Below are 14,775 nucleotides of genomic sequence, written 5' to 3' on the forward strand. Positions count from 1 at the left end.
ATTTATATCTGGCACGGTGCTAGGTGCCAACACAGCTAATTGCCACATGTTCCCTTGAGAATTTGGGTATTTGCAGAATATGTTGGATTTTAACAAGGACCTCTATAATTCGTAAGAAAATGCATCAAAAATAATGAGACACTTGGAAATAAAAACCACAAAAGAACATGGTGAGGCAGTAAATGCAATACCTCAGACTGCAGTTCTATTTTAAAGCTTTACATGCCTGTCTCAAATTTGACACCTACAATGAGGCCTGGGTGGAGTGTAAGGGGATTAGTGGGGATGCATCCAGCTCCCTGAGAGCAGTAAACCTGAAAGCCTCAGACTTCATCACAGACCACAAAGACACTCAGCAAGCACTCCATCGGCAGAAAAGCTTCCCACAGCAGCTGCTGCGTGCCACCTGCTGAATTCACGTCAAGACTTCCTGTGAATAGCTGTTAAAATAATGCTGCCTTTTCTACCACAGGATGGCCCAAATCAGCAATAAAGTGCCACTGCTTTGGGGACGAGCTGTTCACGCTGCCCTGACAAGTCGTTTCAGAGTATGCATGCAGCACAATCTGCACCTCAATCGGGTCAAAGATAATACTGGGAGATTTGTGGCTCTTCTTAGAAGAGCCTTTATACCTGTTCTATGGAAACAGAACAGGTAGAGATAAAATCTGAACCTGAAACTAAAACTGTAGAATTTAAGAAAGCTACTTTAGTGGATTGGGATGCAAATGAAAATAAGAATACAAAAATCTAGGTCTCCTTTTGTTCAGTGTTTAACAAGGAGTCTGAAAGAGCAAAAGATATTCCTTACAGGCATATTGTCTCAGCATATTTCAGAGGGATGTGTTCAGCAAGAAGCAATATTTGAAAGCAAAGCAAAAGAAATGCTAACAGGGTTCCTAAACAGTGGAAACGAAAGCTTTATGAATGAAGCCTCTACTTAGAAGTGATAAGAAGAAGTCGCTCTCTCCTGCAGAGCAACAGAAAGTAAATAGCAAGGCAACAAAAATACCAAATTAAGAAAATACATTAAACATTTCAGAACGGCTCCATAGCTTGAGCACTGTGCAACATATAAAGCTCATGTTGGATCTTTTCATGGTGGAAGAGCACAAAGGAAGCTGAGAAAACAAGCAGCAAAGCACAAATTTTCTCCTTGGTGTTGGCATAAAAACTGCTCTCTGACCAGCTATCTTAAGCAGTGATGTGCCCTGCTCTCCCTCAGCGCAATATCTTCAGAGGCTATGGAAATGTCTCAAATGGGAAGCACATTTTTCTAGAGAAGCTGAGCATTTCTGACCATCTAAAAGAACAACTCCTCCAGTTATTCTTCTGACACTTTATCATCTGGAAAGGCTTTCTGGCAGCCTGCATAAAGATGTAATTAGAGTAACCTCTTTTTTTCAGTTGTACAAATTCATCCAGATGTTCAGGAATATTAGTTTACTGGCTACAAGACAGAATACATGTGAGCAAAAGATGAACGGTGATGCAACGGGGAGTAGAAGTAAAGAAAACAGAGGACTTCAAATACTTGGGGTCAGCGGTCCAGAGCGATGGAGAGTGTGGAAAAGAGATGAAGAAGCGTGTTCAAACAGGAGGAAAAGGTTGGAGAAAAGTGTCAGGTGTGATGTGCAATAAAAGGCTATTAGCAAAAATGAAAGGAAAGCTATACAGGACAGCAGTGAGAGCAGCAATGCTGTATTAGATTTATTCACTTGAGATGCAGTCTGACAGACATCATGTGACAAAAGACTGATGTTTCCTAAAGGGGAAAGATAAGAGAACATGACAGGTGTAGAGGTTGTGCTTTAGTCTCCATAAATCTTCATAAATTAAAAAATGGCACAAGAAAAATGCTAATTTAAAGTTGTAATTAAATGGAACCTTGACAAACACAGCTGCACGTTACTTAGCACAGTGAAGATAAAAACACTCTGAAACTCACTTTAGAAAACTGTATCAAGGATTGGGAACTTCTTCTTATTCAAAGCATTCAAAAATGCTTTGAATAAGTGCTAATGACTAAATCTTGTCCATGTGAATTGTTTTTACATTTGGGCAGCAGCAGGGTCTTTAATGATTAACAAAACTAGGCCCCTTTTTGTTAATCCTATTGCATTGTCTTTTCTAAAGAAATATTCATTTGAAATTATAATTTTTGTTCCACAAAGTACGACTAAGCTATCCATTTTCCATCCTGTCTCTCACCTGCAGACTGCTTTGAAAGTTTCCACAGTCATCCAAAACCAAGTCAGTAAAATAATTGAGTGACTCTTCAGACTTCAGTCTTGAGTCTCATGTCTTTGAGTGTTTTTACCTGGTTATTCCCAGAGTGTTTTCATTCCCTTACACATGATAGTGTGTCATTTTCTTGCACATTAAAAGTAACAATCGCTGCGGCAAAATAGTCCAAACCAATGGCTCCCTAATGCAACCCTGAGTGGAGAGTATTCCTCTGTCATCTAACACCGGTTCCAAATAAGATTACTGTGCAGAAAATACCAAGCCTCTCTAAACGCTTGGCTTTAGACCTTTTCACCACTCCAGTTGTCTGAAAGAAAATACAGCCAGGAGTGAAGTTCTCTGATACTCGCTGTACATGGAGGGTAAAATTGTTCTTTAGTCCTGCTTATTGTGGAGAAACGTTGCAGCTGCTCCTTCAGATAACATTATCTGGACATTTCCTGCTGAGCTATTATGCATAATTGCATGTCTTGTTTGTGTGAAAGTTGAAGTATTGGCTTTGAATTAGTCACAAACCAAAGAAGCTTTCAGCCTGTTCAAACAGTTACACTGATGATTTATTAAATTTTATTTTTTTTGATTCAGTGGCTTCTGGGAAGGAGATGAAGATCATATTTGTTACTGGAACAATATATCAGAGTTACTATGAAAGAAGCATGAATCAACATCAATTGCATGTTCAAAGCTTAAAGCAAATATGAAAAACAGCTGTTTTTTAAAAAACTATTGTTAGATGTTCTGTGAAATTTCAATAGTAAACAAGGTGAGAATCAGGGAACCACAGCATGAATGATAATTCTTCCCATGGCATTGTGAACTTTTGTATACAACTAAATCACTCTGAGTCAGAGTGAGGACAGTATAGCAAAACACAAAAGATCATTCCCGTCTCTTTGAAATCAGCCGTCTGTTCTTGTTTTCCTCGGCCACAGTGACCTCAGAATATAAAATCAACGCGGGGAGCTCAGAGAGGACATAATGAGACACAGAATAAGGACGGATTCATCAGTTCAAGCTTTGTGCCACCAATGGAGAGATGAGCATGGGGTTGAAAGAAAAAGAAAAGAAAGACAGCAAATTAAATGAATAATGGCAGAACTATGAATGCTTATTTGCCTATGAGGTGTCATCGGGCCTGAATCAAAGTGTCTGATGTAGCCTAGTTTGCATCCAGCTGCTTTGTGTGCTTCTTTTAAGTGGCCAGTCCATTTTGCTGTGGTGCTCCTTTTTTGAAGAGCAGGTCCAGATGAGAAAATATAAAAACTGGGTCAAACATGGAGTCTTTGCTCTCTGAGGGAGGAAACGTCATGCACAGGCGTTGCCTCCTTTGATGTCTGCTCAGTTATTTTGGAGCCTGTCTACTATCTGGTGTTGCAAGACCTGGGACCAGTAGTCAGACTTATTTAAAGAGGACGATCCATCTGGAAGCACTCAGCTGGCATGTAAAATACAAGCTCATTTCGATCTGTCATTCACTCAGCTATGCGACAGACTGGCGACCTGTCCAGGGTGAACCCCGCCTCTGATAGGCACCAGCAAACCCTCCCCACCCCATTAGGGAAGAAGGGTGTTCAGATAATGGATGGATGGATGGATGGATGGATTCACTCAGCTAAGCAGCAAAACTCAATCAAGCTGTCCTGGGTTTATGGGCTGATCCTCATCTATCAGGTATGAATAATCAATTTCTAAAGTCATGCTAGTGTTTTCTAAGTGGACTGCTATATTTCTAACATATTGATTCTTCTAACGTTCTCTAATTCTTATAAGCTTTGTCATTAATTCTCTCTTTGCAGCAAAAGTACACACCTTATTATTGGTTTTCATTGATTTCCAAAACTGCCGGTTCGCCCATGTCAGGCAGCATAGATGAGTTTTAGTGAAGAGACCATGTAGTTGCCTTGGTTCAGGCATTTACTTTCCTGCAAAGAAAACATTCTCTTATTTTTGAAACTTACCTTCGGTGATGCCACACACTCATCATGCAACTTCCTTTCAAGATAATGAAAAAGTACCCCGTGATTTAGACCCCATTGTGACCTTCGCTTAGTGCCTTAATTATGGCAACTCTTTCTTGGCGAATACATTTTTCAAAGCAGCTTGCCAGCTTATTCCTAACACATCCAGCCCAGAAATCCATTGATTGGACGACCCTCAAGGTCAGCTTGTAATAAGATTTAGCATCCAGAGAGGCAGTGATGCTGACGACTGGGACAAAAAAGGTTGATCTGGTCAATGGAGTCAGTGTGTCTGTGGCATCATAAACAGAAACGTGGTGCCACCTGAGACATAACAGACACCAGCAGCTTTTGGTTCAGTCATATGCTGCCTAGCAACGGCGATTCACCATTTGCAGGAACAGCCTCTATAAACCCGAGGTGGGTTTGATTGTTAAAGACGTCCTGCTTGAGACAGATTTGCACCTGATCCAACACCCCTGATTAAAGTTCCCAAATTATCCTTTCAGTCTGTAACCAGATCTTTTAAACCAGATGAATATTGATAACCAAAAATAAGAAGGGCCCTTTGCTTGGGGATCAGAATTAGCATCACTGCTTATGCCTGTCAAAATAAACGATTAATCAATCAATCACATTGTAAATTGAAATGACCTCAATAATAATTTTCATTCAGATGATTTTATTTACTGATATCCCATTTTATTTATGGCTTCAGCTGTGTGCGTTTTTTTTGTTTCTGTTTTATTTATTGTTTCCAGTCATTGTTTGTTTGTATTTTGGATATTAAGACCTTCTTCCGGCTCCTGTGTTAGTTTCAAAATGAATGTTTATCGGTCATTTGAGAGAGTGAACTCGCTTTATTATGTCATTATCAGTAAATTACTTACAAATACTCCCAAAACAATAACATTATTGTTTATCTCAATAATGATCGGGACAATTTATTGTCTAGCAAAATTTGTTCTCATGACAGGCCTATCTCTGCTATAAAACAAAGATAACAACAAATAATCTGTTGAGATTTAATTTTGTGCAACAATTAAAAGATCAGTGTCTGTGGAAAGATGGCGGGGTGCTTGTCTCTGGAGGTACACTGCCAGTGTGGCACCCTGCAGCGTTGTTTCCATGCCCTGAATTTAATTGAGTGCATGTAAGGGGCTTTTGTGTTGAAGAAACATTCAACAACCAGCAACCCTCCAGACCCCACTCAGGGACAAGGGCGAACAGAAAATGGATGTATGGATGGAAACATTCAACACCTAGTGTGAAGAATGCAGGGGAAACCTTTTTTACTCCCTCCAGCAAAGACAAATCCTTATATCTTCAAATCAATATTCAGTTTGGTAGCACAGCTTACTTTAGGGAAAACAGTTTCATCAAATAACCCCCTGGGTTCAGAAAATGAACTACGGTGAAGGAGGAGTGTGGTAACTATTTTATTGCGGAGAAATAATTTTTTTCCTGCCATGTTTATTACATTGTTGGTCACTATTCACTCCCTGAAAAGCAAAAAATAAATTTTAAAGCCCCTGTAGGCCCATGTCACCCCAAATCCTTTCCAGCCATGCAAGACTTGACAGCAGGTGCAATATTTTATTAATGGGAAATCCTTACACTTTCCAGACTCTTGTTTTTCCTTTTTCTATTAAGAACAATTCTGCAGATGTAGAAGTACAATGCCCTTAGGACATCGATGTGTGTTAACATAGAAATGGGAGAAAATAAATAAAAAAGACAGTCAGTAATTACAGCAGCAAACGCTAAATTAGTCTCACTTTGGTGAAAAGTGGCTACATCCTGTTTTTTACTCTGCAGTGTGAATGGGTCTCTGTGGCCTCAAAGAGACAAAATTCAAGTAGAAGATGAGAAAGAAAACTTACAGCCAAATATTTTTTCCATCTGCATTAAGAAATGTGAGGTTTTTAGTTAAGGTAAGATAAATCATCTGCATTCATCCATGTGTCCCACTGCTGGGAGGCAGTCACCTCCCCATATGATCTAGATGTGTAATTATATCTCTGGCTGCCGGTTAACAAATCATAAAACTTGGTTCCCATTCCTCATAAGTCTAAGTTTTGGTTTATTTTGATTATATTTTTGAAATCCTGACTGATCACAATCGTTCTCTCTTGTATCGCCTGTCCATTTGAGCATTTATTATTGATTCAATTCACCTCACAATCCACTCATTTTTGGGTTTATTGACTTATGGATCAATTCAACCCACTCCCCTGATATTTATGACATGAATCCACTTCCCATCCATCCATTCGTCCATCAAAAAAATAAAATAAAACTTCCATGTCAAGGTAGCATCCATCAATTCAGGAAGACGATGAACCATCAGTCTCATCTCTCAACCATCATACCAATTTTTCCATCGTTTACATTCCTTTTCTTACCATCAGCATTTGTTGTGTTATAGAAACTCGGCTAAGGTTTAGCCCACATATTGGAAGTTGTGTCACATAATACTTTAGCATTGATACACAGATTGTGTCATGATGTTGGGTGTTTTGCTTGTAAGGCGGTTGGATAATTTTGTGACCTGTTGACCCAAATGGAGTATGTAACAGCCTCAGAAAAATCCTCTCAGGTGTTTGTTTCGATGCAAAACCCATTACCTGTCCTCTTATGCATGCTTCCTCCGTCACCTGCCTGCGCTCAGACGGTAATTTATGTTTGTTCCTATGGCCACACATACTGGTGCAGGAACTAATGCATTTTGAAACTTGCATCAGGTAGGGAAGATTTGGTGATAGCAATAATGCTGGAGGCAACTCAGACATTTATGCAAAGCTCTCAGCACAGGAGTGAAGTCAGGTTGAACCGGGTTGTTTTCAGGTGCGTGCAAAGCGAAATGAGGTGGCTGGTTTCCAAAACCACCCAGTGAGCGTTTCCCCCTCATTTGCCTCAAATCCTTTTAACCCAGGCCTCTGACCCTTGATTGCAAGCAACATAAATGTTTTACACGTAGGCGAGCTATGTAAATTTGCACAGCCATGGAGAAGTTAAAGCTTGTGACTCAAAAATGAAGAGGTGCTCCTGGAGGAGGAAGGAGCTCCTGTTTGCAGAGACATGAAGATTATTAAAAGAGACTCTTACACTGTCAATGTTTTAACAGGGAACCAGAGTGGAGAGGTCACATGAGGGCTAAGTTAGGGGATAAAATCACTGGAGAACACATGAGTAAATATGAAGTGAGGCAGAATAAATGGCTTCTCCCTTTTAGCTCTGATTTTTCCCGGAAAATAAAGTCCCTTAAGCTAATTACACTGGAATTTTCTTCACTTGACAACCCCCGGTTTAGGTAGTTAATGTAGTAACCACCCCTGACTCAACAGAGATGGAAAGAAGTCTCGCAGACACCACAACAACTGTCTGAAATGGCCTCAGAGGAATTGCTGCCAAAGCTGCAGCAGACAAACTGCTGACAGACTCAGAGGTCCAAATGTTGGGGTGTAACGAGGCTGTGAAACACCCAGTGGCTCTCTCCTCTCCTATTTGCATATTTATTCATGGAGCTGATTCAGTGTGACACAACCAAACACACACGCTGCTGCAGCTACAACCAGAGGCTTTAGTACCTTGTCAGAAAGTGATTAAACAGATGTAAGTGTTAAATTTGAGGATGACAGAACTACTGAGTCTTTGTTTGAAGCTATGAAATTTTTCACATAATGGCTGCAAACAGACTATTTGGTGCCTTATGAAGTATTCACACTTTCTCCTATATTTTAATGTTACAACCACAAAGATAATGGAATTTTAATTGGATTTTATGTAAAGAACTGAAACAGATTATCATAATTGTGAAGTGAAAACATGTATTTTAACTTTTCAATACATGGAATGCAACGTTTTCTCAAAGAACAAAGTATTTTTCTTTAAGATAGTAATAAATCATTTTATTTGTGTAGTGCGTTCATAAAGATTCGAAGACACTACAGAACATCAAACAAAATTATAAAATAAAAGCGATTAAATGCAAAATACTGGAAACTAGAAAACACAGGACAGGCATAAAACAGGACATTAATCACAGATTAAAGCAGCTCTAAAAGTTTTTGAGATGTGATTTGAATGTGAATAGTTTTATACAGTCATTGATGGTTGGAGGAGTTTCTTCCAGAGGCAGCAGCTATGGAGGAGGTTCTGTCACCCCAGGTCCAGTTCTTGGTTCTGATGGTGGAGACAGGAAGTTGGCATCAGAGGAGCGGAGGCTGCAGGACAAAGTGTGACAGTATCTGTGCAATATCTCTGTTTTCTCCCCAAAATAGAAATACAACTGTTTTACAGTTCTTCAACTGTAAAACAAATAAAACTTCACAAGTTATCTTTTCTCAAATGGTTATAAACAATAATATTGTTGTTTGAGATTATTTTCAAGTAATGTATTGATAATGGCAATAAACATTAATTTTGTAAACATGAATATTTTAAATAAAAAAAAAAAAAAAAACCTGTAACACTGGAAATGGAATAGATTTGAATTAACATCCCAAAATAAAAACAAACCAACAAGTAAAAGCAACAAATAAAACAGAAATAAAAACCGCGCACACCCAAAGCCATAAATAAAATTAATTATAATATTTCTGTAAATAAAATTGACCTTCAAAATACATTAATCGTTTAATCACTTTAAACTTCTCCACAACGTTAATCCCAAGCTTCTCCTTACCCCTTGGACTTCATAATGCTGTTTGCAAACACATCGACTTTAATTTGTATTTGGGTAACTTTTGAAGATAATTAGAACCGCTGGATTTTATTTAAGAGTATCAGAGAAAAGGACCCTAAATACATGAGGATGTCATCTTTTCAGTTTCTTTGTACCCAGTATGGAAAGTATTTACTCTGAAAACCACTTGCGGTGCTGAAATTTAATCTGCTGGAGTATTTTCTCCATGCAAAAGATTCTGCTGGCTTACTCTTATCCTTTCAATGACCAAGTTCCCAAGCATTAATTATACGTTTTGGCCTGAGTGATGGATTGATTTGTATTCACCACAAGAGGGGGAAATGTGGTTCCTCTATGTACTCACAGCAAATAAAAAAAAAAAAACCACAGGCAATAACAAGGTTTATTTTAAGCTTCTTAAAAACAAAAACATACCTGTCTAATAAATTCTGAGCTCCAAGCTGTGAAGGATTTAGGACATGTTTGCCTCAGCCTACAACTAGGAAAAAGCAGAAGCAAGATTTGTTGTGGTAAGGTTTATTCTGTTTTTTTTTAATTATTTGTAGCATTGGCAAAGATCTTAAATTAACCACAGGCAACAGTTATTTTATCATAATTACTTAATGAAATCCACACCAATGCATGAATGTTAGCCCAAAAGCGTTTATGGCTGTTTTCAAAATAACATTATAGTTTTTTGCTTGGCAGCAGCAGTAAAAACAGAACACTTTGTTCTATTATATTAGAGCAAAGGCACTAAACTATAAATTCGGGTAAATCCCGGTGTTTAATCCATAAATCTTATGACGTATTGTGGTTTACATGTCATGGAAAGGCAAATACAACAATTTGTTTTGAATTAGTCAGTACTGAAATGCCTTTCAATCAAGTACAGTTATTCTAAATAGCAGTGTTTCTCTAGGTACTGTAATCTATTGATGAATCTGCAGAATAATTTCAGTTCATGACATAAATCTTCTCAACAGGAGGCTGCAACATAATTACATAAAGCCTAAAATCATTCTTCTACTTAGAAGACTATAAACGTAATGGCTGAATCGCTGAAAGACACACATTCCATCCATCCATCCATCCATTTTCTAACACCCTTGTCCCTTACAGGGGTTATCTACTGCGGCCCTGGGATCTTGTTTCTTTTTATCTTTTTTGCATTCTGTGGTTATTTGTTCGAAATAAAAATTTGATGCAATTGTTAATTCATTCAATATGTTTCGGCCTCATGATTCATCCAAAATAGTTGTGCATAAATGAAGGGTTTCTTGTCTTTAGCCCAAAAAGTCTATATTTTGAAGGACTATGCTGTAGATTGTACAAGAATAGCTAAAGAAATCACTGCTTCACATGACAATACTTTGTTTCTTTGTTTCTCTTTCTTTTTGTTTCAAACATTTAAAAATAGGGTCTAATATTAGCAGAGCTTTTAAGATCTGAAGTTTTCATGCATTTTGTTCACAGAATGAACTTAGTTTTTTTCTGTCCGCGCCTGAAGACACAAATCTTCTCTCTGTTTCTTTGTCTTCGCTTGTTTTATTATTATTATATATATTCTGGAGCCATAATTCTGCCAGACGGCCATCCAAAATAAAGGCCATCTCTCTATTATTTCTTCTCAGTCGTCTCATGGGAACAATAAAAACCAGTGCACACTGTGTTATATATTGCCCTCATACGTTTTGTTATTATCATTCATAAAACTCTCTGTGGCGTAGCATGCTGGGCAAAACCCTCTGAGGAAAAGTGAGATAGTCTCGGCTGGATTCGTGTCACAGAGTTTTCACAACAAATGAGGGCGCAGATTAGGAGGAAAGCAGAAACTCCCACACAGAAAGCCTGATGCTGGGATCCAGATAATCCCAGTGTTGCAGAGGTATTTGCTGAGATTTATTGATTTGCTCAAGCCGCTTCAGAGTTAATATCCTCCTCCTTCACCTACTTTAAACCATATGACTGGGCGAGCATAATTTAAACCTCATGTAACTGTCTATATTGCTTTTTGTTCATGTCATATTTATTCAAGGGTTAACAAGTTGCAAAGTCATTTAGTTTTAGAAGTACTTTTTGTTACCTCATCATTAATATACATGAATAATGCAGTCCAAGGTCTTTCATTAATTTCCTTTAAAGTATCTAGAGAGATGTCCGGGTCCTTACCCAAGAGCAGGACGCCAGGAATCTTCTTCCTCTGCATACTGATTTCTCTCAGTGCAGAACCTCCAGTTCTAACCCACTGAGCAGCCAGTTTGTTGGATCAAATTAAACTGTGATTCCAGTTTAATTTGATCAAAACTGGGATCACAACTGTATTTATTGAATTAAAAAAGGGCTCTCCTAAGTGTGTTTGTAGCAGCGTAGTAGATAATGTGAAGAAGAGCTTTTCTTTCAAAGCTGGGACAACTAGGGTGAAAGAAAATGTATTTTCGATGGTTTTATTCTGAAAATAGATGAGATTTTAAACACAAAATCTCTTCGAAAATTTTCATCTGGCAACAGGTTAATTCTAATAAAAAAGCAATGTGTCAAAAATAATTTACATGATTCTCTATAATTAACTTCCAAGTCTTATTACAGCATCCAAAAGGTTCTCATAATCGCTGACAAGTGTTGTGCATCTTTCCACTGGCATCTTCACCGTTCACCTGCTTCAATGAGCTTCAAGTCTTTGAGTTTGGAAGGCCTCCTTGCCATCACCATAATCTTTACTTTCCACTACAGATTATCTAATGAATTCAATTCTGGACTCCATCTGCACCAGTCCAAAACATGAAAGTTACAACCAGTCAAGAAAAAAAACAAAAAACTGGGTGAGATTAAACAATTATTGCTTTAATCTGCTTTGTGTGTAAATAATTTCATTACTATAACAATGTTGAGACCAGCAAATAATTATGATGGGCTTAACATAACCATATGTTATGTTAACAGGGGTTATTTTTTGCATCTTAACCTTTGCTACTGAAAAGTAGCGAAAAAGACAGATTTTACTTAAATTTATTTTTACAAACCCTGGATTGCAAACATATTTTGTTGTGATACTGAGGAACAACAACGAACAAAGCTGAAGATCTGAGCACTTAACAATCCCACACCCGTATTCTGCCCAAACATAATCAGATTTCAATGATGTCCCATGTTAACAAAACTGATTTTGTGGTTTTGAAGTGCAGTGGTGAATCATATTTCCTCTGACAAAATAGCAATCAGCATAAAACCGCACATTTTTCAAGGAAGCTGTGACAAAACATTGGGTTGTCTCAGTCAGACAAGATGGAAAACAACGACGGAAAGCAGAGATAAGAAGCAAAAAAATACATGTAGTTTTCTGCTGCATTCAGAAGCAAAAACAAAATAAAACTTCCAGCTTGGAAAGCCATGATATATCAATGTCTGTTCACCAGAGTAGAAAAGTCCTTTATCCTGTTAGCTTCACATTCAGGTCCTTAAGGAAATACTTTGTTAATTGGCCAATAGAAATAAGAAATCTAAATTTGTATGTTCCACCATACTGTCCAAATGGTCAACCTGCCAAGTGATATGATTCAATATCACTGAACAGATGTCATGTGAGAACGTCTGGTTGAAACCCTGAATCAAGAGCACTGCAAGCCTCCATTAGAGAAACAGATAAAAGGGCAGAGAAACCAACTCCTCAGAACAAACCTGCTAAATTATAGAGTAACTGAATAACAAAAAGTGTTTGTCTAATGGAAATGTTAGTGGGTGGAAACAAAAATGAAGAGAAAAAATAGAAAAATTAGGTTTCTGAGGAAAGAAGTGTTTGAAATGTACATTTTATTCTTTTTGTCTGTGTTCTTTTAGCACTACTCATTTCGGACAGGAGCAGTCTGTCTCAGCTCTGTTGCTTAACAACCCTGACCACATCCTTCACATCATCTCTCCTCACACTCACTGAGGTGAATCAGACTCACACATGGATTCAGAACAATGCTCCCGACTTTTAATTTTAGGATATAATAATGGTAAGTATATTATTTTTCTGACCAATGCACAACATCCTTGGTGTTTATTTTGATCACCAGTCCAGATCAAAGATTTTCTTAAACATCTGTTCATCCTATCATTTTCTTTTCACTCTTTTTCTCTTTTTTAAAAATTCTGCACTTTTTTCCCATACACATCCTCACATCCCACTCAAACGATTTAAAGACAAGTCTTTGCATTTTTGCTGCATGCTTGTGATTTCACCAGGTGCTCCCACACAGTCATGTCAGCACTCGGGCAACGTCCTCTAGAAGTGGGCCGTGGTGTAAAATCCCAGAGTCGCTCCCAGCAGGAGGCCAAGATGCATTTCCATCAGAACGCAATCAAGAGGGACGCTCAGTTTACCGCGGTTCCGATAACTCAGCTCCAATATGTCATCATAAAAATGTTGATTTAATGACCATAGTGGAAATCATTTGCTGCCTCCTTGGCGGATTTCTATTTTAAATTGCTGTGTTTCTCGCGTGTGATGATGCTGACATGTTGGAGCATGTGTCCTTTCATTACAGTTACATTTGGCAACATTTTTTATGTGACTTGCTGATGGCAAATGTCACTCTGTAAGTTTCACTGTCAATCAGCACAATAAACTCTGGGAGTTTTCCTCTTGGCTGCTTCTTTATGTTTGCTGTGACCTCCTCCTTCCTCATGAGTTCCTAGCCTGCGATCTTGTAAATGTGCAGTCAGACCGCAGAGAAATCTTTAAGTGGGTGACTTAAGGAGTGGCACTACTACATAATATTTAGAACCACGAAAATTCATTACTTCAGGAAAGAAATATGGTGTGCCTTCAGCTAACTATGGAAAAAATGTGTCAAAGCTTACAGTTTTCATTTATCTTCATTAAATTTCATTCTCAATTGTAGTTAAGAATGAGTTTTTTGCATGCATTGTAGGGAAATAAATTATTTCGAAAAATAATGGTCAAGAGCTAAACAAAATTAAATGATCATATGCACGAATGAGTGTTAAGCCAATGTCTGCTCAGATCTGATGGATAAATTATTTCCTTCACAGCGTTGGGTCTGTACGTCTGCCACAAATTTAAAGCAAATAGGTTGTGTGTATTTCTCCAAATTAAGTTTAAGGGGAATTTTTATGTGATTTCTTTAAGCAAAAGAAACACAAAAACATAATAAAACAAAAATCTACTGTTCAGAGAGACAGCAAGTCTACTTCCTTTCCTTTTCCTCTGAATGATGTTGATGTTAGATATGATCAGAACTGAAAAGTAAAAGCCTCTCGAAGAGTGCTAGACATATAAATGTCATAAATGTAAAATTTGATTAATCTCAATCAATTATTTCTTGAGAATCTCAGTACTTACAGAGGAATGCGCACTGATCGAACATCCAGGTTGCATTTTACCTCTCCTTAAATACACACACACTCAAACACACATAATTTCTAATTTCTACAAAGTCACCGTGCTCTCTATCTGGCTTCACCCATCAGCATCTCAGAGTCACCTGGGTATCTTGTTTTGAAGGTCTTGTCTCTGATAAAAGGACTTACAATGACACAGAAGTACAGTGGGATAAATGGGGCCTGGCAGCATGCCGTCGCTGCTTTCTGCAGCTCTTAACACCTGCAAAGATTTGTGTTGAATGTGACAAATGGCAGTTTGAGAACTGGCTAGAAAACTTTGCTCTTATATGACAGGTTTCTGCAAAAAAAGAAAAAGAAAAAGAAAGAGGGAAGAACATTGGACAGACAATGTAGCAACTGTATTTTTTGCTTTTCCCTGCTAGAAATCCAATACATGTTTAATGTCTCCAAGCATGAAAAATGATATGAATAATTAATTGGCACTAATGTTGGTCTGAAAATAGTCCAGTGTCAACATGGCGGCCCGGCACGACG

The 14,775-nt window shown here is 38.0% G+C and overlaps 1 long non-coding RNA gene across 1 annotated transcript; it reads left to right on the plus strand.

The window, feature by feature from the left end:
• The first annotated feature begins 3,627 nt into the window (after window positions 1-3,627).
• On the plus strand, window positions 3,628-13,505 carry LOC122837243. The gene is made up of 3 exons (XR_006371735.1): window positions 3,628-3,918; window positions 12,730-12,890; window positions 13,120-13,505. It is a non-coding gene; the product is annotated as an uncharacterized LOC122837243 (long non-coding RNA).
• The last annotated feature ends 1,270 nt before the right edge of the window (window positions 13,506-14,775 follow it).

The sequence above is a fragment of the Gambusia affinis genome, linkage group LG01 (assembly GCF_019740435.1).
Source record: "Gambusia affinis linkage group LG01, SWU_Gaff_1.0, whole genome shotgun sequence".
NCBI lineage: Eukaryota > Metazoa > Chordata > Actinopteri > Cyprinodontiformes > Poeciliidae > Gambusia > Gambusia affinis.